The following is a 21,830-nucleotide window of genomic DNA, read 5'->3' on the forward strand; positions in this document are numbered from 1 at the left end:
CAGGCACAACTATGTTGAAGTTTTAATTCCCAAGGTGACTATGTTTTGACATAGGGCATTTTTAAAGAAGCAATTAATGTTAAGTGAGCTCATAAGGCTGGGGCCCTAATCCAGCAGTACTAGTGTCCCTATATGAGGAATAAACACCAATAATTTGTGCACATAGAGAAAAGGGCCATGTGAGGACAGAGAGAAGGTGGCAACTACAAGCTAAGGAAAGAGATCTCAGGAGAAACGAAACTGGCCAGTACCTTGATTGTGGTCTTCCAGTTTCCAGAACTATGAGAAAAGAACGAGTTTATGTTGTCTAAATCCCCCCACTTGTGGTATTTTTGTTAGGAAAGCCCTAGCCCACTAATACAGTCAGATATTCCCTTTTTGCAAATTGACCAAGAATTTACCCTGGTAAAGTGTGATGACGTGTGGCCACTTTATCACTAAGAACGTCTTCATTTTAAAGCACTGAAAATAAAATCTCAGTCCCTCCAAAATATTTTACTCAAATATTCTTTTCCTCCCTCCCGTCTTCCTCCAGTGCCAGGTGGCAGGGCAACAGGGAGAGAATCAGGCGCGTTCTTTCCTTTACTCCTCTCCCACCTGAGCTTCCTCCCCTCCTCCTCTGCTTAACTCTGATTCTTCTGACCCATCTTGTGTTGGGGCCCGTAAAGGGGGGAGTTGAAAGAAGGACAAATGTTGCATCGTCCTTTCTATGACATCCCATAGTTGAGGCCCTCTTTCCTGGTGCTATGAGGAGTAGCACTGCTGGGCTCTTCGGAGAAACTCAGAACCTGCCCTGGGAGCCTCCCACCTCCCTTGTCATGGACACTGATGATGTGCTTTCAGTCTGACTTCCGTTAACTTCTCTCATGTCTCTCCAAACAGCATTCCTCTTGGACAGGGTTCTTTCGACAGGACCTGGTCCTTGCCATTCTGTGTAGCATCACTTAAATCAGGCAAACTCACATATCCTAGATCCGCCTCCCCCCCCCAACCTAGGACTATGTGGGCCCCTCTGCTCTCTCTGCTGTCATCCCCCTCTTCCTCATGGACACCCCCAGCTGACAACCATATTCAGAACCCACCAGGTGAGATGCTGACATTGGGCTTTCTCCTTGTCTGTACCTCCAATCTCTGGGAAAATATGCCAGGTTCTTTCTACCAAGAACCCTCATGCAGTACCAATAGCAGCACCAGGCAGGCCTCCACGTCTCTGCTGCTCACCTGAAGAGTGAGACGTTAGCCAGCCCTTCATTATACAGAACACTTATCTCTTCAAGTGACTCGCTTACTGCTGCCCACACCTGATGTGACTTGAAGTGGTAAAGGTGAAGTGCTTTCCTCTTCTTCATAAGAAAGGGAAGGAATCAATACCATAGTGTTTCTACTCAAATAAACTCCCTTCAGAGACTCCCCAGAATGAATCTCTAACCTTTTCTTACATGAGTTGGAGATCACTGGGGGATCATTAGTGCAGGAACCATTTTGGCTGCCTGTTGCCCAGATCTGCATAGACATGTCCAGCATCTCTGTTCAGAATGTCCTTAGCCTGTTCTACCACCATTGTCTTCAATTTGTATGGCTTAGCTAAAATTAAACAATGAAAAGTCCCATTTCACGTCCTGCTACAATACAGTTTAAAAATTATCATACATTATTCTAACATAAAATGTAACTGTGGTTCCATTTACAAATATAATCATTAAACTTTGTAGTCAACTTGGAAGAAGCAAATGATGAAGGGAAGTGAAACATATACTGAACTTATATTTTTTATGTACCAAAATCTTTATTTTAAAAAAATCAGCTGTTAGAAGTTATCAGGGGAATTTTATATGCTTTTCCTTCATGATATAGAACTGTAAATACATTTTAAGTAGGCATTTCCTAAGCTTTTCATTATTATTTTCCTTGCCTCACATCTCAAGAGGTCTCTCACCCTTCTCCTCTACTTAGGGCAATTGCTTTCCTCTCCTTTCCCTCAGTTCACTTTAATACAGAACTCAGTATCCCCAAAGCCCTCCCTCCTTGTTCCTGCAGAAGGCAAGCACGTGTCTTCAGAGTACCATATTAATCTTACGTGGAGCAACCAGTCAAATGACAATGATTGCAGACAGGCTCTTAGATTTTTGTTTTCCTGACAGCAAACTTCTCTACTATATAGATTCTGAGTCTCATTCTGATAACTTAGCTGAATCATTTCTCAGACTTCCGACCTCTGGCTTTATCCTGAAAATGGACCTCATGCAAAAAACGACAAAAAGCAAACAATAGAAAACACTTTCTTTTTTTAATCCTACATCATCTTAAGGAAAGGGCATGGACATTGTGCAACCTTCCATGAACTTAGCAGAATACAGAGGAGAGAGCCAAGCTGTAGATGGGTCAGTTCTGTTAATTCCAGTTATAGAAACTTATGCAAATATCCTAATCATCTGAGCCTCCTCACTTCCTTGGTCATGAAAATGGGGAAGATAACATCTACCTCTCTGGGGTTGTAAGAACTAAATCAGACAATAAATAAAGCTGCTAGGGGGACCTGGGTGGTTCAGTCATTTAAGCATCTTCTTTCTGCTCAGGTCATGATCATGGGGTCCTGGAATCAAGGTCCTGCTCAGCAGGGAGTCTGCTTCTGCTTCTTCCTCTGCCACTCTCTCTGCCTCTCCCCCTGCTTGTGCTCTTCTCTCTCCCTCTCTGCCAACTAAATAAACAAAATATTTAAAAATAAATAAATAAATCTCCTCTATCATAGTATGTAATTCATAAACATCTGGTTATTGACTAAAACCCCCAATAAGGATTGGGCTATTCTTTACTTCATAGAAAGATATAATTAAGGTCTTAACAAGGGTGTCTTCTCACTAGAGTCCATTCCCAACTTCCTCCACACTAGCTGTCCCCTAGTTTCCTGTGCTTTGACCCAGTCCGGGAATGAACCTTCTTGGCATTTCAGCAACCCAGCTGAGAACCTCAGATCTGCTCCTGAGGCAGTGGGGATAGATTTGTAAGAGTTCTAAGTATGCAGCCAAGGGCCTGAGTTTGAATTCTCTTTCTGTCTTCCCAAAGCCATGTGTGTGTGTGTCAGTTGATTTCTATAGGCTCCTATACCTCACCTGTGAGGATAACTTAGAAGGTATGGAAACATTCAACAGTTACATATATACAATATATGATTAGTACTAGAACTAGCTTTGTAATGTCAGTAAACAATTTAACCTCTCTGGGTCTATTTCTGCACCTATTAAATAAGGATCCTAAGCTTGATGATCTTAAAATTATTCTCTACATATTTTGTCACTACTTGAAAGACTACTTATAAATACCTATCTGGTTTTGTAACTGTAAGCAAGAGAATGTCATCAGTGGTTCATTTAGATTATACAGGATTGCCTAGGTATTTTCTATTTTCAAAGATACAAGTTGGGATGTACAATTTAAATTTTTATTCATATGATAGTAATTACTACTACTGAATTTTTTATACCTTAGTATAGAGTATAGAAGGGGGAAAAAAACTTCAAATACATGTTTCCACAATAGCTCAATAATTAAGTACTTCTCTTTAATCTTTGTATTTTATTATCTGTGGAAAAAAATCTAAAATACAGAATATATTAATTGGATACCAATTATGTCTAGTTTATGATTTAGAAATGTGTGAATATGATTTACTAGTTTATAGGGGGAAAATTTGCCACACAAATTAAGAACTTAAGTATGGAAATACAAATATCTCTTCAAGATTCTATTTTCAGTTCTTTTGGATGAATACCCGGAAATGGGATTACTGGATTTTATGGTGGTCCTTCTAATCTCTTGAAAAACTTTCCTATTGTTTTCCATAGTAGCGACACAATTCTATATTCTCACCAAGAGTGTATAAGGATTTCTTTTTCTCCATATCCTTGCTAACATTTATCTTTTTCCTCCCAGTTTTACTGAGGAATAATTGACATACATCAAATATATGTTTAAAACATGCAGCATGATGGTTTGATTTATATGTATTGCAACATGATTACCACAATAGATTCTGCTAACATCGATCTTCTCATATAGATATAATTTTTAAAAAAGAAAAGAAAAAAGGAAGAAAGATTTTTTTTTTTCCTTGTAATAGGAACTCTTAGGATTTACTCTCTTAACAACTTTCCCATATATCACACGGCAGTCTTAGCTCTAGTCATGTTGGACATGACATCTCTAGTACTTATTTCTCTTATACCTGCGAGTTAGTACCTTTTGACCACCTTCCTCCAATCCCCTGTCCCTTCATTGTACCTTGCACCAATCTCCCGCAGCAGCTTCATCTCCTGTTTTCTTTCTTTATCTCTATCTGCACATACAGCTTTTACTTTCATCACTGTGGTGATACTGCTCTTCTTTGGCCCAATTTTCAAAAATTCTGGTCATGTTTCAGACATTTCCATTCCTCTTACTATCTCAGGAAAGCCAGACCTCATAGGCTTTCAATGAATACAAGCTGAAAGGAGTAGGAATCAATTAATAAAACTCTAGATAAACCAGGGTATGTAGTGTTTGTAGCTCAATTTTCTTCTTCTGTTTGCATAGTGATTAGCAAATCACTGGTCTACAAATAAATGGTTGACTACAAAGCACATCTGTGGAAAGTAAACCTGAGAAGTAAGTGTTTTGCTTGTTTGCTTTTTCATACACAGCTATAAATTGGGCATAAGGCATGGGGATTACTTAAATTCTTCTCTTCCTAGTATAACCCTGCTCTACTCAGTAACACAACAAAGGCTAAACCCCTTTGGAAGAGGAGTTAGGGGTTCAGATTTAAAATAAGACATAAAATGGTAAGGATGAGATGAGGCTATAAATAAAATGTATTATTAATAATAAACCTCCCTAACTAATCTATAACATTGAAGTTTATTTGTTTTGTTTTGTCTCCAAAGACTACTGAAATGAAGAGCATTGAAAAATTTATATTGCCAATTCCAATACCTTAAACTAAATTTTGACATAGCAAAGGGATGTTTTTCTTCTTGATATTAAGGTCATGAAATAACTGTATAAAGCCAGATAGTATATTGATTTTGTTAAAACAGATGGCAGAAGAGGAGGTTATCTGAACAGATTTTCAGAAAGAAATTAAAATTGAATTTTCTGCTGTGCGGTTATTAATGTAGAGTGGAAAGTATTTTTTTCCTGTTTATTCTTGAGTTTTTGTTCATATACAGATCCAGAGACATGAACAAACACAGCTGTTCACCACATTAACCAGAGACTTATTAGAGTAATGAGACATTCTTGAGCCAAATGTTATATTAGTAGAATGAGAAGTGGTATGAAAATTGAGTTCCTTGAGCTGGATTAGAGATCTTTGGATTGTGTGACAAGCTCTACTGGGAACACACAGTTTTCATGGAAATATGTGAGAAATTAAATTCAACAGATACAGTGAGTTAATGTCAAACAAAATTTTTTAGGAGACAAACAATTTTTTGATCAACAGAACCAGGTGATAGAGGTAGAGCAGAAAAACTTTTTAAACCAGGAAAAAACAAGAAAGCTTAATTGTATTAAAATTGACTTCCTTAAGTTCTTATTTTCTTACTTTTCTCTTCTTTTTATGATAATCCATCAGTTTAGCTTTATTTCTAGGTTTTAGTTATTGACAGTTTTAAATATTGTTAATGATTTGGAGTTAAGATGTACTTAGGTACAATTACAGTGATGTAAAATTTTTGAAATGCTAACAGTTTAGTCCATGTGACAATAACATATCACTATTGACTACCATATCCTGAGAAATTTTAATAGGACATGAAAGGGAAATTTTTAATTTCCTCATTAAATGAAACACAAAAGTAAACACACTCTACTCCATTTCTTCTTTTTTTTTTTTTTTTATTTGACAGAGAGAGAGATAGAATCACAAGTAGGCAGAGCAGCAGGCAGAGAGAAAGGGAGAAGCAGGCTCCCCGCTGAGCAGAGAGCCCAATGCGGGGCTCGATCCCAGGACCCTGAGATCATGACCTGAGCCGAAGGCAGAGGCTTAACCCACTGAGCCACCCAGGTGCCCCCACTCTACTCCATTTCTAATGATGGCATTGTAGAACACTTTCTTCTTGGGAATTTAACACTCTCATTTCTGTATTTGGCCATGGAAGGTATTCTTTCTGGCCTTAAAATATGGGAAAAGTAGTATTAAAAATGGTCCTGAGGCACCTGACTGGGTCAGTCAGAAGAACTTGTGACTCTTGATCTCCAGGTCATGAGTTTGATACCCCCAATGGGTGTAGAGACTACTTAAATAAGTAAATAAACTTTAAAAATTTTAAATAAAAAAGAGAATGCTCCTCATATGAACAATTTTTGACTAGACGGTTTTTTAAAATTTAATATGTGACTGCAGTTTAATTATTTGAAGCGAAGTACCTAGCATAAAGGAGGTTCTTTGTATATTTATCTACTTTATATATTATACCATATATATGTACACAATGATATATAAAGAAGATACTTTTAATGTATATATATTTCAAATATATCTTTTTTTTTAAGATTTTTATTTATTTATTTGATAGACAGAGATCACAAGTAGGCAGAGAAGCAGGCAGAGAGAGAGGGAGGAAGCAGGCTCCCTGCTGAGCAGAGAGCCCGACGCGGGGCTCGATCCCAGGATCCTGGGATCATGACCTGAGCCGAAGGCAGAGGCTCAACCCACTGAGCCACCCAGGCGCCCCTCAAATATATCTTTAAATATATTTATATAAATAGAGAAAGCATCTTTGTGGTGACCGTACATTGAGGTTGGGCAGTTATTTCAACGTGGATTTTTTTTTTAAACCCCTGTAGAGTTGTCGAAATAACTGTGAATCTCATAAAGATAAGTTGCATCACTTTGTTAAGCATATTTCTAAGAACATGTGGATTTAGGATTTTTTTTCTCAAATTTTCTCAGTCTTTCGATCTTTCTGAATCGTTATTCAGATATTAATTTATAACCCTTTAATTTAAATACAAATTAAGACAAAAATCCATGTTAAATTGCAGCAGTTTTCAAAGAAAACTTTCAGGGAAATCCCTGTACTCAAACACAAAAGGCAATACAATGATCAACATGATGTAGTTTAGTATGGGCAAGGTCCACCAAATGATCTCATGTACTCTTCACAGGTCTTTGAGGTAGGTGCTCTTCTTACTCTAAATGAGGAAATTGAATCTTAGGGAGGGCAAAATATCCCAAGTCATTCCCTGAGGATTTAAACTTAGGTTTTTTTAGCGCAAGAGATTGCACTTGATCACTCATATACTACCTCAGAAGTGAAAGATGAATCCTTTAATGAGAATCTTTTAAGAAAAATCCTTAAGATTTTTCATCTACAACACCCAAAACTAATTTTTCTAATTCACAGCTTTCAAAGTTTCAATACTTTAACTTTTTATCTTCCTTATTTGGTGTAGGATGTGATTTCAAACTTATTTGTTGTATATTTAAAGAGAGCAAAGAAAAATGTATTTTTTAAAATTTCTCCATGAATTTTCCCTCTTTTCTCTTGTTCTAATTCCATCTCAATCATGAGAAAATGATTCAGCCGCTCTTGGCCTTGGAGGTGACTGTCATAATGTAGAATCTTGGGAAATAAATATCTACATTTCTCTCTTACTCTACAATATCTTTTTTGTAGCAAGGTATTATTGTTGAAAAACTGAATAGGAAATTAATATGTAAAGAGTATATCTAGGTTGATATAACTATATTTGCATATATACTTATTTTCTGTTGCTTGACTGTGGAGAATTACCTAGCTGAGATTTGTAAAGATGTTATTTGCAGTCCTTCTCTTAGAGTCAAAGATAATTCTTGGGTACACTGAAAGCTATATAAAGAATTTCAAGGCCTTGAGTATAGATAAAATTAATGGCTGTACTTTAGTAGCCTGAGAAAGTTCATTACCTAAAGCTAATGATTAGGTCAAAATCTTGGAATTTGAAACTCTTAGGTTTAATTCTTGGCTCTTAAGCTCTCAGCTGTGTGACTTTCAGTAAGTTATTAAACCTCTCTAATCCATTACTCACCTGTAAAGCTGTATAATGATACTTGCTGCAGGGTGTTTTAAAAACGAGATAACACAAGAAAAATCACTTGACACTGTCCCTAAAATGTTGTGAGTGCTCACTGCAAACATGCTCCTGCAATTTCAACCACTAACTCCTTTATCTTTTGTCCATTTCTCCTCATTATTATTATTATTTAAACACCCTGTAAATCTTCCCACCTTTAGCCCCTACATTTACATCAGACATTGGCAGGCTGGCTCCCAGGACCCAGAGGAGGTCCTGGAGGACCATCCAAGAGCATGCAGACGAGAAAACAAACATCAGCCAGCGGGAGGTGAAAACAGAGTTTATTGAAGGCATAGAAAGAGTACAGGTGCAGAGTGTCTGGGAAGCTCAGAAAGAAAAGGAGGAAGTCTCATCTTTTTTCGGGGTCTGGGGTTTTTCTTGAGGATTGTGGTCCTTTCAGGCATCCAGGAACCTGTTAGAAGAGAGACGAGGGCCCAGGTGTTAATCCTTTGATCCAAGGGGTCTTAGTGTTGACATGTCTTACGCTGGTGGTCTGGAATACACGTATCGCCTGGTCCTTCTCTATCTGTTATCTATTCTAAAGAAATCATGAACTCCCTGTCCCTTACAAGTAGCACAAACACTATTTGCATTCTGAGGCATGTGGTAAGTAGGGGTGCAGGTCCTAGCAAGCATAGAAGCAGGAAAAGGAGCAAAAAAAGGGTTTTCACGGAGACTTCATCTTTCCTCTTATATCCACCTCCCTTTCTAGTCTTTGTTCTACAATCTCTTACAGTGAAACTCATCAGAAGTATTGCTTAAAATACTGTTTCCTCTTTTTTTCCTCCTATTCTCTTTAACAGACATCTTAATGAATATTTCATCTCCATTTCTCTTCTGAGGTCATGCTGAGGTTACCAATGACTTTTATTTGACAAAAACAATGACCAATTTATAGCCCTCATTTTACTGAACTAACAAGCCATAATTAACAGAATATATTCTTTTCTTCTATGAAAATACTTGTTTACTTGGTTTTTCTCTTACATCACTGGCAGCTCCTTTCAGTAACCTTTCTGAATGCTGTATCTGGTCCTCAGATGCTTTTTTTCCTCTATCTACACTTGTGGTCCTGTGACATTAGGAGAATTAATGTGCTGACTGCTTCCATAGGGCCATCTCATTTCCTGACCTTTCCCTCTGTTTCTATTTATCTGTCTTCTCTCTGTCTATTCCTGTGTGTGTGTGTGTGTGTGTGTGTGTGTGTGTGTGTGTGTTCCTTGGCTTTCTCTCACATCACATGTCTAGCCTTTCAGTACATCTTGTTGTTTGTACTTTCAGTGTATATTCAGAATTCACCCACTTCTCACCACTTCAGATGCTATCAAGACCGTTATCTCTTACAGGACTCCTGAAAGAGCTCGCTGCTTATTTTCTCTGTTTAATGGTCAAGGCAATAAAAGAATGAATAACAAGTTGCATCTATCATTACTATGTTTTAAAAAAATATTTTATTTATTTATTTGACAGAGAGAGACACAGTGAGAGAGGGAACACAGCAGAGAGAATGGGAGGGGAGAAGCAGGCTCCCCGCGGAGGAGGGAGCCCAATGTGGGGCTTGATCCCAGGACCCCAAGATCACTACCGCAGCTGAAGGCAGACGCTTAATGACTGAGCCTTCCAGATGCCCCTACTATGTTTTTATATAATAACATCTAAACCTAAAGATGGATACAGTTGCTATGATATTGTGAAAGCTTGTCCTCTGCACCTTTTGTGGAGTTATTGCTTCCTAGTTGGAAGTGACATTGATTTATTCATTGAACCAATAACCTTTATCAAGTGCTTACAATTCAGTAGGATCTATACTAGGGAATGAAAAGATGAATAATTCACATTCACTATCCTCTGGGAGATTGGCATCTAATAGATGGTATGGGGATGGTTAGAGCATCCACAAGACAGGAGGCAAGAGTGCTTCTGATTTTTTTTTTTCTTTTTTGAGTGTCAATGAATGCAGCTAAGACCAAAAGCTGCTGTATAAGGAACACTGCACCTGTGATCACAGATTGTAACTTCTAGACATGGGTGATTCTGCTTTAAATATTCAACAACCTGTGAGGAATTCTGAAACAGTTAGAAGCAGCACAAACATTGTGAACTTAGCTACAAGGACATAATGTTGTACGTTTGTTCTTTTAGTGACTGGGTCATTTCCTGCGAGCAGGACACCGTCCTTAGGCTATGGAACAAAGCCTTGATCCCAAATCAGACCATTTGTAGAGAATGCTGATCATCAGCAGACAATGTTGGCACTCTGTCAGGGACAGACGGCCAGTTAAACATCTTGCCCTGAGGCAAATTGATAGCAATAGGAAATAATACTTTTGGAGGCAGCAATTTCAAGCTCTGCAGGCAATGCCATGTTTCTTTTTAACTGTTATTTATTTTCAGGAATGTAATTCAGAGGAAATTCTTGCGCCATTTTAGATGCCATAACTTTTTTTTTTATAAGCACTTCATTTTTTTTTATTATATGAAAACTTCTCATTTTGTTAGTCTGTTCTTCGAGGTCTTCTGAGGTGGTGTTTGGTGGTGATGGCTTCTGCTGTACACTCATAATTAGGATCATAAACAGCAGGGGCAGTAGAGCTTTGTGAACTGTCAAATTGGGTGTCTTAAGAAAATGACAATTATTTCACTGAACACAAGCAATTGGTCTCTGTACCCGGACATGACTCACTTTATTCCTATTCCTAGATATTATGCTGTTAGATGTGCTCAAAACCAATTCTGTATTGGAAAACTAATTGACAGCTTAAGATCTTCAATCTAAACATCAATAGTATGTTCTGTCCTGTGTCAACTCAATTATTTTAACTTCTGAGGACAGTGTAGTGGACGTCTAATGATTTTCTGCCCACTTTCCATCCCCTTAGTTCTTAAATCTGTTACTCTGTTGTTTCAATCATATGATTCTGGCAGAGGATACTGTGGCTATAGTGATTGGTCTAGAATGCAGTACCTGACACAGATTGACTCCATTATATTCCACTCCCTGACTACTATTATCCGCTCAAAGATTGATATTGCATCCTGTTTGTGCCAATAACAACACTTCCTATGGGTTTTTAGAATTAACATTAGCCAACAAGCATTATCGGTTCTTTTTCAGAAGTGAAGGAGGGCATGTATTACATGGAGCACTGGGTGTGGTGCATAAACAATGAATCTTGGAACACTGAAAAAAAATTAAATTAAATTAAAAAAAGAAAAGAAATACTAAGAAGGTCTTTGGTATCCTTGCTTCTAAGGCAGTGGAAGAAACAAGATGGATTGGATAAAGTGGATGCATGCAGAGAAGCAAAGGCAAAAAGCAGAGGGAGTGGATCCTGGCAGTTTTCAAGTCCTTTGATCTAGTCACCCCATATCCCACATATAACCCTGCCCTTGACAAAAGTTGGTTACATATGCCAGTAAATCCTTTATATGAAACTAGGTTAGTTCAGGTGGATTTCTGTAATTGTAATTAAAATGTCTGATAAATATGGCAAGAATGATTTTTTCTTATATTTGCATTCTTTCTCTACAACCAGACATAATCCCGTGCTCTTCAATGTTTTCCCAAAATATCCTGCATACTTTTTTTTTAAACTTGTCACATGCTTTTCTGGTTTTAAATAGACCAAATAATAACCTCTTCATCTAGGCTGGAATGTGCCAATTAAGCAAACTCATAACATGTAGGTAAATAAAGTCAAATAATTTAGATGTCAGGCGTGAAGTTTACTTATTTTCATTGGTATGTTTAGGAAAATAATTTTAAATAGGTGTGGAAACATGATCTATCTAAACACCCAGTGTTCTAGAGAACTTCTTAATTATACTGAAAACATTTATAAATGAAGTATCAGTTAACAACAACAACAAAAAAAGAAGGCTACCATAAAAGGACAATTGTTTTAGGTAGTACATTTGTACCATGATATCATTAGTACTAGATTCCTGATATCATTTGTTTTTCTAATATGCACATAGGACTAAGGAGAGGGGATTTTCTAAAACTGAACTTTGTTTAAATACTGTTTAAATATTAATCTACATCAAAGATAAATGTATTCAGGTTTCCTCAGAGAAACAGAACCTATATGTATAGAGGGAGCCCTTGTCAACTGTCACCCATATGCATCTTCTTAAACAATACTTAATTTCCAAATAAAGATAATAGCAAAGTCATAAATTCACCTGACATGGTACTGTTATCATGTGTACAACTGAAAATGCACTAATCTTCCCCAGAAGAGGAAGTACAGCCCTTGAGTCATGTTTACTCTTCTTGATAGCCTGAAAATTAAATGCTATTATGCAAATTGCTAAAACTTACATACTATGATATAAAGTCAGTACATCTGATGTTACATGATAATAACTAAGAAAAGAAATAAAACACATAATTTATGCACACATACAGAAATACCTTGATAACAAAATAAAGAGGAAAAGCTCATAAAAAATCACAGTTCTCATTTCTGTAAATGGTCATGTAGTCGTAGCTGGTGTTTATAACTACCTTCTTCTACTACCCATTCCATTTTCCCTTTACATTCAGCAAGCTTATCAATGGTTGTGATTCTTTACCTGGTGGGCCTACCCAAGCCTTCATTCCTGAAGGGTCTGGACTACTAATAGTCCTGCCTGGATTGAGTTGTAGTTTTCCACTGACCTTATTCACAGGGCATGACAATACCAGGAGACATCCTGAGGGATCATCTGCATTCCAGGCATAGTCTCCCTTACATCCACTGTAGACATGTATTCAAACTACCCCTTGACATTCAGCATCAGTTGCCCCAGCCAGGACAACAGATCACTTCTTTGTCAGGTAATTCAGAGGCATGAGGGGAACCTATGCCCGGCTCTATAAGGTATTGCCACCTACCTGGCACTGTAACTGAGCCTTCGAAGGGCCCTTCGACCATTTTATGAAGTTAGCTGCTTCAGAATGGTGGGGAATATAGTAAGACAAATGAATTCCATGAGTATAGGCACATATTGCTGCACTTTTTTTTTGTTGTGAAGCAATGCTGTGTGGAATACCATGACAATGAAGAAGGCATTCTATAAGTCCATGGATGGCAGTTTTTCCCCAGCTTTATTGAGATATAACTGACATAAAACATGGTTTAAGTTTAAGCTGTACATTGATGACTTGATACATGTATTATTGCAAAATGATTACTACAACAAGGTTAGTTAACACACCCATCACCTCACATAATTACTTCTATATATCTATGTATGTATGTACATATTTTTGTGGTGACAACTTTTAAGATTTATTCTTTTAACAATTTTTTTCTTTTAGCAATTTTCAAGTATACAATATAGTATTGTTAACTATAGTTACCATGCTGTGCATTAAATTCCTGGAACTTATTCATCTTATACAGATTTCCTCCACTATCCAAAAATAGAATGTTGCTATAAAAGCAACATTATGCCAAAATGGCATAAAGTGAAGAAGAAATTATTATAATTTATATGGAAAAATTTTTGAGTATTTTGAGACACACACACCCCAAAGGGAAAAACAAAACAAAAAAACCTCTCTTAGGCTTTTCTGATACCTTAGGATGGAATCTATAATTTGCTAATGGATACACAAAATAAATCGAGATAAAGGACAGATTACCCACAGACATTGTTTAAAACTATGGACACTTAAAGCTGAGATGCTGAGTATAGTTCCTAGGAAAGGAGTTTGTGGTGTCACTGTCACTGCTTAGCGTGCACGTTGTCTCTGTAACAGCTTGCTGCCAAACAAATGCTGAACTCTATTTGCACTTTGCACTTTTTTTTTTTTTTTTTTCAGTAAAAGCAAAAATCCTCTTTGGATTTCGAGTCAGCAAAAACAGGTACTAATACAGGTCTTTTGTAAAAGCAGAGTGGTATAAGGTGAACTTTGGAAAAGCAGGGGATGCCTGTGCCCTGAGGTTTTTACCCTTTGACCACATTTACCCATTTCTTTTCTCCTCCCACTGCATACCTAGCAACCACCAATCTACCCATAGTTCTATGAGTTCTTTTTTTTAAAAAGATTTTATTTATTTATTTGACAGAGAGAGAGAGAGAGATCGAGATCACAAGTAGACAGAGAGGCAGGCAGAGGAAGAGGGAGAAGCAGGTTCCCTGCTGAGCAGAGAGCCTGATGGTTCGATCCCAGGACCCTGAGATCATGACCTGAGCCAAGGCAGAGGCTTAACCCGCTGAGCCCCCCAGGCACCCCTGTGAATTCTTTTTTTTTTGAGATTCTACATATGAATGAGATGATACAATATTCATCTTTGTCTGTCTTATTTCATTTAACATAATGCCTTCAGCATCTACCCGTATTGTCACTAATGGCAGGATATTCTTTTATGATTGAATAATATCCTATTGTATACATATACCACATCTTCTTTATCTATTCATCCATAAATGGACATTTAGGTTGTTTCCATGTCTGGCTATTGTAAATAATGCTCAGGGTATAGATGTCTCTTTAAGATAGTGGTTTCATTTCCTTCAGACTTATACCCAAAAGTGTGATTGCTGAGATCATTTTTCTATGGTTCTATTTTTAATTTTAAATTTTTAAATTTTTCTATATAATTTTCCATGGTGGCTACACCAACTTACATTCCCACCAATAGTTCATGAGGGTTTCCTCTTCTCTCCCTCCTCACCAGCATTTGTCATATCTTGTATTTTTTTTTAAGATTTTATTTATTTATTTATTTATTTGACAGAGATGACACGTAGGCAGAGCAGCAGGAGGAGTCGGGGGGAAGCAGGCTCCCTGCTGAGCAGAGCGCCTGATGTGGGGCTTGGTCCCAGAACCCTGAGATCACGACCTGAGCCGAAGGCAGAGGCTTAACCCACTGAGCCACCCAGGTGCCCATATCTTGTATTTTTTAATAATAGTCATTTTAGCAGTCAACCTAATGCCATCAATGTAATGGACAAGTGTGAAAACTCGTGGGAGGGGAAAACCATCAAGATCCCTACAAAGTAAATTATGATATAGGGCTGGAGAGTTGGCTAAGGCAAGACAGTGAAGGTATATTGCTGGCCTTGCTAGCTGAAAGAAAACTGCTTCTCATGGTCTTTATTGACATATATGGAGGAGAAAGCATTTGCCAGATCAATAACTATGTACCAGGTACCAGGATATGTGCTAATTTGCTCGAGAAATGAAATCACATCTGCTACAGCAGCTGCAATGGAATCAATATCTGGTTAAGCTTGTGGCAATCGATTATCATTCTCCAAGATCCGTCTGACTTCTGCAGAGGCCAGACAGGTGAGCTGGATGGGGATGCGGTGGGATTCACCATCTCTGCATCCTTCAAGTTCATGATGGTAATCATTCATTTTCACAATCCCTCCAAAGATGTGGTATTTCATTTAGTCTACCATTTTCTTAGGTAGTGACTGAACCAATGGCTTCCACTTGGTCTTTTGTATAATAGTTATTCCACAGTTTAGGAAACCAAATTATGCATTCCAGAAATAACCACAGGTGGGTTTGAGGAACGACTAGGCCCACTATAAGATGGACCTGACTATAAATTCCATTGATCAGCTGACCTCCATAAGCCCCTATTATGACTACTGAGCCTCAGTGACATTTGGGGTCTTTTGTAATTAGTATCATTCAGAACCAGAGCTCAGTATTTCTCAAAGTGTGTATTTCCTTTTCCCCAATGAACAATTACCCTTGTGAAAGACTGTAGGTCCCTTTGGAGAAGGCTGGGATAAAGATTATAGTATAAATTTAGTAGTGTACTGGGGTCCTTCTTCAAGGAGAACTTCCCTCCCTTTACTCAAGGGATTTTGGTCTGTAAACTAGCTAACATCTGGGAATTGATTGAGGGGCCATGACTAACTCTATTTATGATTCAAGTTAGACTATTCACTTGACCTATGAAATAAAATCAAGTAAGACTTTTGTATACTTTCTATTTCATTTCCAGAATCACAATTATCAATTAGCCAGTGCCATAAGTCTGTTCAAAGTCAGACTATTCTAATTGCTGCTTTGACTCTCCTGTTCAGTTGAGTAACCTTGCCTACCTACCTTTGAATACCTTCCTCTATATTAAACAAAGGCAAGTCCACCATTTCTAATTCACTTACTGTGGAACACCTTTTGGTTCATGGTTTAGCCAACTAACCAAGCAAACTGTTAGACATACCTTCTTTTTTTTTTTTTTACTCCTCAGATTGTAACATTAAATGCAGAATCTCTGTTTTGTGAGCCTATTATCAATAAATTTGGCCTGATCCAACCATATGTTCTTTTCGCCATTATCCTACACTCTTAGTATCCATTCCCACACATATTTCCTAGATTTCTGTCTCTATAAATTAAAAAAATTCCAATAGTTTCTTGGGAGTATAGCATACCGACTTATGGGTAACACTTTGTTCTTACTTTTAGGGGTCCACGGGGACTTGAATCTAATCACATGTGCAGAAAGCAAAAAGAGGAGGTGCCGGTGAGTACTGAGGAGAATCAGCATTGTCTTCTCTCTGGCAAATGGCTCAGGGCAGGCCATTTTCATTTCTTTGGGCAGTGCAGGGTTAATCTCCTCAAATGGGGGTGGAGAGGTGATCACTGGGTATGGAAAGGCGTCCTCCACTGACCAAGAAGACTCCTCAGAATTTAGGTGCTCAAAAACTCCACTTCATTAGGATCTTCCACAATTCCCATCCCAATTTACAGGATCCCATTTTTTCCCAGTCAATACCCTCACTTTAACAGTGGACACCCTGTGAGCCTAAGGGTTTATCCTGTTTTGTAATTCAGCCAGTTGCAAGATCAGATTCAGTGTTTGCTTTTTCAGCAACGTCAGCCCTGCAGCTACTGTGTCTTCTTCAGGGTACACAGAGAAGCTTTTATGTCATTTATGCAGCACTTGGGCTGATAATGCAAATTCCTGGGCTTATCCTTTTCTTTCATCACTTCATCCAGTGGTATAAACCTTAATTTATTTATTAGTTTTCCAAAGTTTGTTTGAAAGTGTCATATGTATATTCCCCCAGCTTATTGCCTCTTATAAATGGTTCATTAAGAATATCCAACAGAGATATTTTGCATGTCTCCATTACCAGATCATGCCAGATACCAGTGCTCTCTTTATTGTTAGGAATACAGGCAATGTCATCTTCAAATATAATCAGATTAGAAGGCCAATTCTTGAAACCACAGAACTGATTGAGAAAACTCATCCTTAAAATTTTGTTCCTCTAAACCACTTTCAGTACCAAAGTCAATGTCAGGATTCTTTACAGAGAGAACAAAACTATGTATTTTATATATATATATATATATATATATATAGGCATGTGATATAGAGATTGAGAGGTCTTTAGTCTGCTGTTACAAACTGGAGACCCAAGAAAACCAGTCCTAGAGTTCTAATCTAAGTTCAGTAAGCTGGGACTAAAACTGATGGTATAAGTTCCAGTCCAAGTCCAAAGGCTAGGAATGCCGATGGTATAAGTCCCAGTCCAGAGCAGAATACTAATGTTTAAGCTCATGCTGTCCAGTGGGAAAAGAATTTTCCTTTTCTCTTCTTTGCATTCTATTCAGACTCTGAACAGATTGGATGATAGCCATTCACATTGGGGTGAATAACCTGCTTTGCTCAGTCTACCAATTCAAATGCTAATCTCTTCTCAAAACACCTACGTAAATGCAGCCAAAATGTTTAACTAGATATCTGTGTATTCCATGATATCACCAGTCAAGGTGATGCATAAAATTAACTACCACAATAAATGTTAATGAACTCATCTAAAAGGATATTTTAATTACTTCTCACTATAGGGTGATGATCCCATTTAAAATAATAAAGTAATTTTAATCTCCTTCTCTTTTTTGGTACCTCTCCTGTAGCAGCTATATTTTTGTACTTTCTATCATAGACATTTTGGGACATATTTCACTTTTTCTTACTTGACCATAGACTCTTTAGGATAGAATCCACATTAGGATTCCTACATATTAGGAAATAACTTCTGGTGTATAATAGATGTTCAGCAAATTAAGAAATCTTATTATACTTACACAATAAATTTAGCAAGTAAAGCATATTCAAATTTAATTAGAGGGCTCAGATGGGAAATAAGAACAGCTTAGAATTCTGCTTACCACAGAGTAAGAGTGTGTGTGTGTGTGTGTGTGTGTGTGTGTGTGTGAGAACAGGTATTGGATTATGTCAACACAGAAGAGTAACAGAAACAAAAATAATGATAACAATGCAATAAATGAATATTTTTCTATTCTTTTTTTAGTTCTCTCTTTAGTGTGGCTTAGTAATTAAGTACAATGGGGCTAATGTTTCTATGTGAGTTCTTCATTCTAGAGTAATCATCTAGGGAGACTGTATTAGCAGTCTGTATTAATACACAAAAGTAATAGACAAAATTAAGAAGATATTAACACAAAATTAACAATTAATATGCAAAATACACAAAATTAAATGTATTAATACACAAAATATTTTGGAACTGTTTTTGGAACTAATACCTTTTTAATTTGTATCAGTTTTTTAAAGAGTCTTAATCGTCATTTTTCTTTTTTAGACTAGAACTGATTTAGGGGGGGAAGGTAAAAAGTTAGTATTATTTTATGTTTTCCCAAAAAATTGATATTTGCCAAAGGCTGATAAAATTGTCAAGCTTAGGTAATACCATTTGGTAAAAAAAAAAATAAGGTATGGCTAAACACAAGCTAGATTTCTTTAGATGGCTTGAAAACGGCTCAAAGGAAATAAAAATGAGGTTTCAAATGTGTTGTGACTAAGGGCAGTCACTGGAAAATGTGCTTACAATTTGTATATTTTGGGTATTTATCAGATACTTACATTATGGTTTATTTATTTCGAGTAGGATTTGAAACACTGATTTTATGTATACTTGTTTTTAATATTTAAACACATCAGAGGAAAAATATTTATGTTCTGTTGACGTTTTACTTTAATGAAAATTCTCCTGTGTTCTCACCGAAAGATTTCCTGTCATGAAAATATATTCTACAATTAGTAGACTTAGAATTAGTCTCCTAAAATCTCTCCTCTGATGATAGCTTTTTCCTTCCTTGAGATAGTCCCAGATTGCTGATTTAGTCGAGTCAAAATTGTTTTGATTTTTAATATCATGCGAGTGTCCTCTCAGAGATGTTTTCAGAACTCCCTGAAGGAGACCACAATTTCCTAGGGCACTTTATGATGTAAAGGGACATGAAAGCAGCAGGCTCTCCACATTGAGGAGAGGTTGCTTGTTTTCTCAGAATATGATAGGATTAATGGTATTTCCTGACTTTATTCTAAAAGCCAAAAATACTGCTGCTCTGTCTGGAAAATACCTTTTTTTTTTTTTTTTTAATTACTTCTTTGGTTTTTGGCTCAAATAATGAGCTAAACCCCTTACAGGTATAGAGTAGTACCTGCACAACATAGAACTTTACATTTCTTCCAGAAAACCACATAGAAATTCTGAACTAATTCTATGTTGTAAATAAAAGGTTGTAGATAACATTTATAACTTAAGTATACTTAAACACATAGGCTTAATTAACATCTTGTATCCTTCTGTCAGTTGTGACCAGAAATAGTACTGTGTCTCCTCATCCTCATCCTCATGCCTGTGAAAATAGGGGTTTGTCACATTTCAGTTTCCAGAAATGGATAATTGGAAGAGATTTGCAGAAAGCTTTAGGTAGACTATTTGGATTATAAGAAACAGAATGGGTGCAACTGGGTGCTTCACTCTCAGTTAAGCGCCTGCCTTCAGCTTAGGTCATGATCCCAGTGTCCTGGGGTCAAACCCTACCTCAGCCTCTCTACTGAGTGCCTCTCTCTGCTCCCTCCCTGCCCACTCCCAGATTGTGCTCTCTCTTTTAAATAAATAAATAAAATCTTTTAAAAAAAGAAACAGAATATACGTGCAGTTTATAGGCATACCTCATTTTATTGTTTCACTTTATTGGATTTATAGTGTGTTTTTTACAAATAGAAAGTTCAAGATTTGAGTGGAGGAAGTAACTGCAGCTGTGGGGAAAATAACAAGAGAACTAGAGTTAGAAGTGGAGCCTGAAGATGGGACTGAATTTCTACAATCTCATGATCATACCTGAGTGGTTGAGGAGTTACTTCTTATGGTTCAGCAAAGAAAGTGGTGTCTTGAGATGGAATCTACCGCTGGTGAAGATGCTGTGAAAGTTGTTAAAATGACAACAAAGGATTTAAAATATTACATAAACTTAGTTGATAAGGCAACAGCAGGGTTTGAGAGGATCAACTCCCATTTTGAAAGAAGTCCTATGTGAGTAAAATGCTCAAACAGCATCACACACTACAGAGAAATTGTTCCTGAAAGGAAGAGTCAATTGATGCAGCTTCCTGCATTGTCTTATTTAAGAAATTGCCACAGTCACCCTGGCCTTCAGCAACCATCACCCCGATCAGTCAGATACCATCAACATGGAGACAGGAGCTTCCACCAGCAAAAAGATTACAACTTGTTGAAATTCAGATGGCTATTCACATTTTTAGCAATAAAGTATTTTTAAATTAAGGTGTATACAATTTTTAGACACACATAATGCCATTGCACACTTAATAGACTATAAGATAGTGTGAACATCAATTTTGCATGCATTGGGAAACCCAAAAATTCATTCTGACTTGTTTTATGGTGATATTTGCTTTATTGTGGTGGTCTGTAACTGAACTCCACAATCTCTCTGAGGTGTGTACTTCTAAAAGCTAGAGTTGGAAAGATGTCAGTCCTGTTGAATGCTCTTATTCTCCTCCATATAGCCATTCATATTGCCATTCTCTTTCAAGGCTATTCCAGTTCCCTTGGTCATCTGCTCCTTCTTTTTCTCCTGTGGATTGGCTTCCTCGGGTTATTCACAGGGTTTTCTCTTATTTTTATCTGAGAGGTGCCTGAGTGCCTCAGTCGGTAAAGCATCTGCCTCTTGGTTTCAGTTCAGGTCATGATCTCAGGAGGTCATGAGATTGAGCCCCATGTTAGGCTCCATGCTCGGTGGGGAGTCTGCTTGAAGATTCTATCCCTCTGCTCCTCCCCCTATTCTCTCTCTATCAAATAAATAAATCAAATATTAAAGCAAAAGAAAAGAAATAAATACCTAAGTTTTGTTAAAACTAATTTTGAAATTTTCCTTCTTAGTATTGTTGATTCTTCCTCTTCATCCAAAGAACTTATTGTAATGCTTTAAGAATTACAAGTTTAAAAAGTAAATTATTTCAGAGTATTCTTGGTTTTTAGTTTCTTTGTTTACTAAGGTAAATTAGTTCTTTTTCCATTGATTACCTGAGTTTGTACTATTTCACCATATTAAGATTGTGTTCAACAAGTGTAATTTCTTTCTCTCTTAAATTTTGTATTTGATAAAAAATTTCAGTAAATTCTACCTGTAAGTTATAATATATTCTATTGTAATATATTTCTATTGTCTTTTGATGGACTGATCCAATGTTGCAGTTCTCAAATTTTTTTGGCTTCAAGACCACTTTACACTCAAACATTTTTGAGGACCCCCACGAACTTTTCTTTATGATGGTTATGTCTATCCATATTATCCATAATATAAATTAAAACTGAAAAAAATATGTATTTATCTCCTAAAAATAACAATAATTCCATTATAAGTTAACAGATAAAATTTTTATAAAAAATAATTATAATGTCCAAACCAAAATTTTATTGAGGAATGG

This window comes from Martes martes (genome assembly GCF_963455335.1).
Source record: "Martes martes genome assembly, chromosome: 2".
Classification (NCBI taxonomy): domain Eukaryota; kingdom Metazoa; phylum Chordata; class Mammalia; order Carnivora; family Mustelidae; genus Martes; species Martes martes.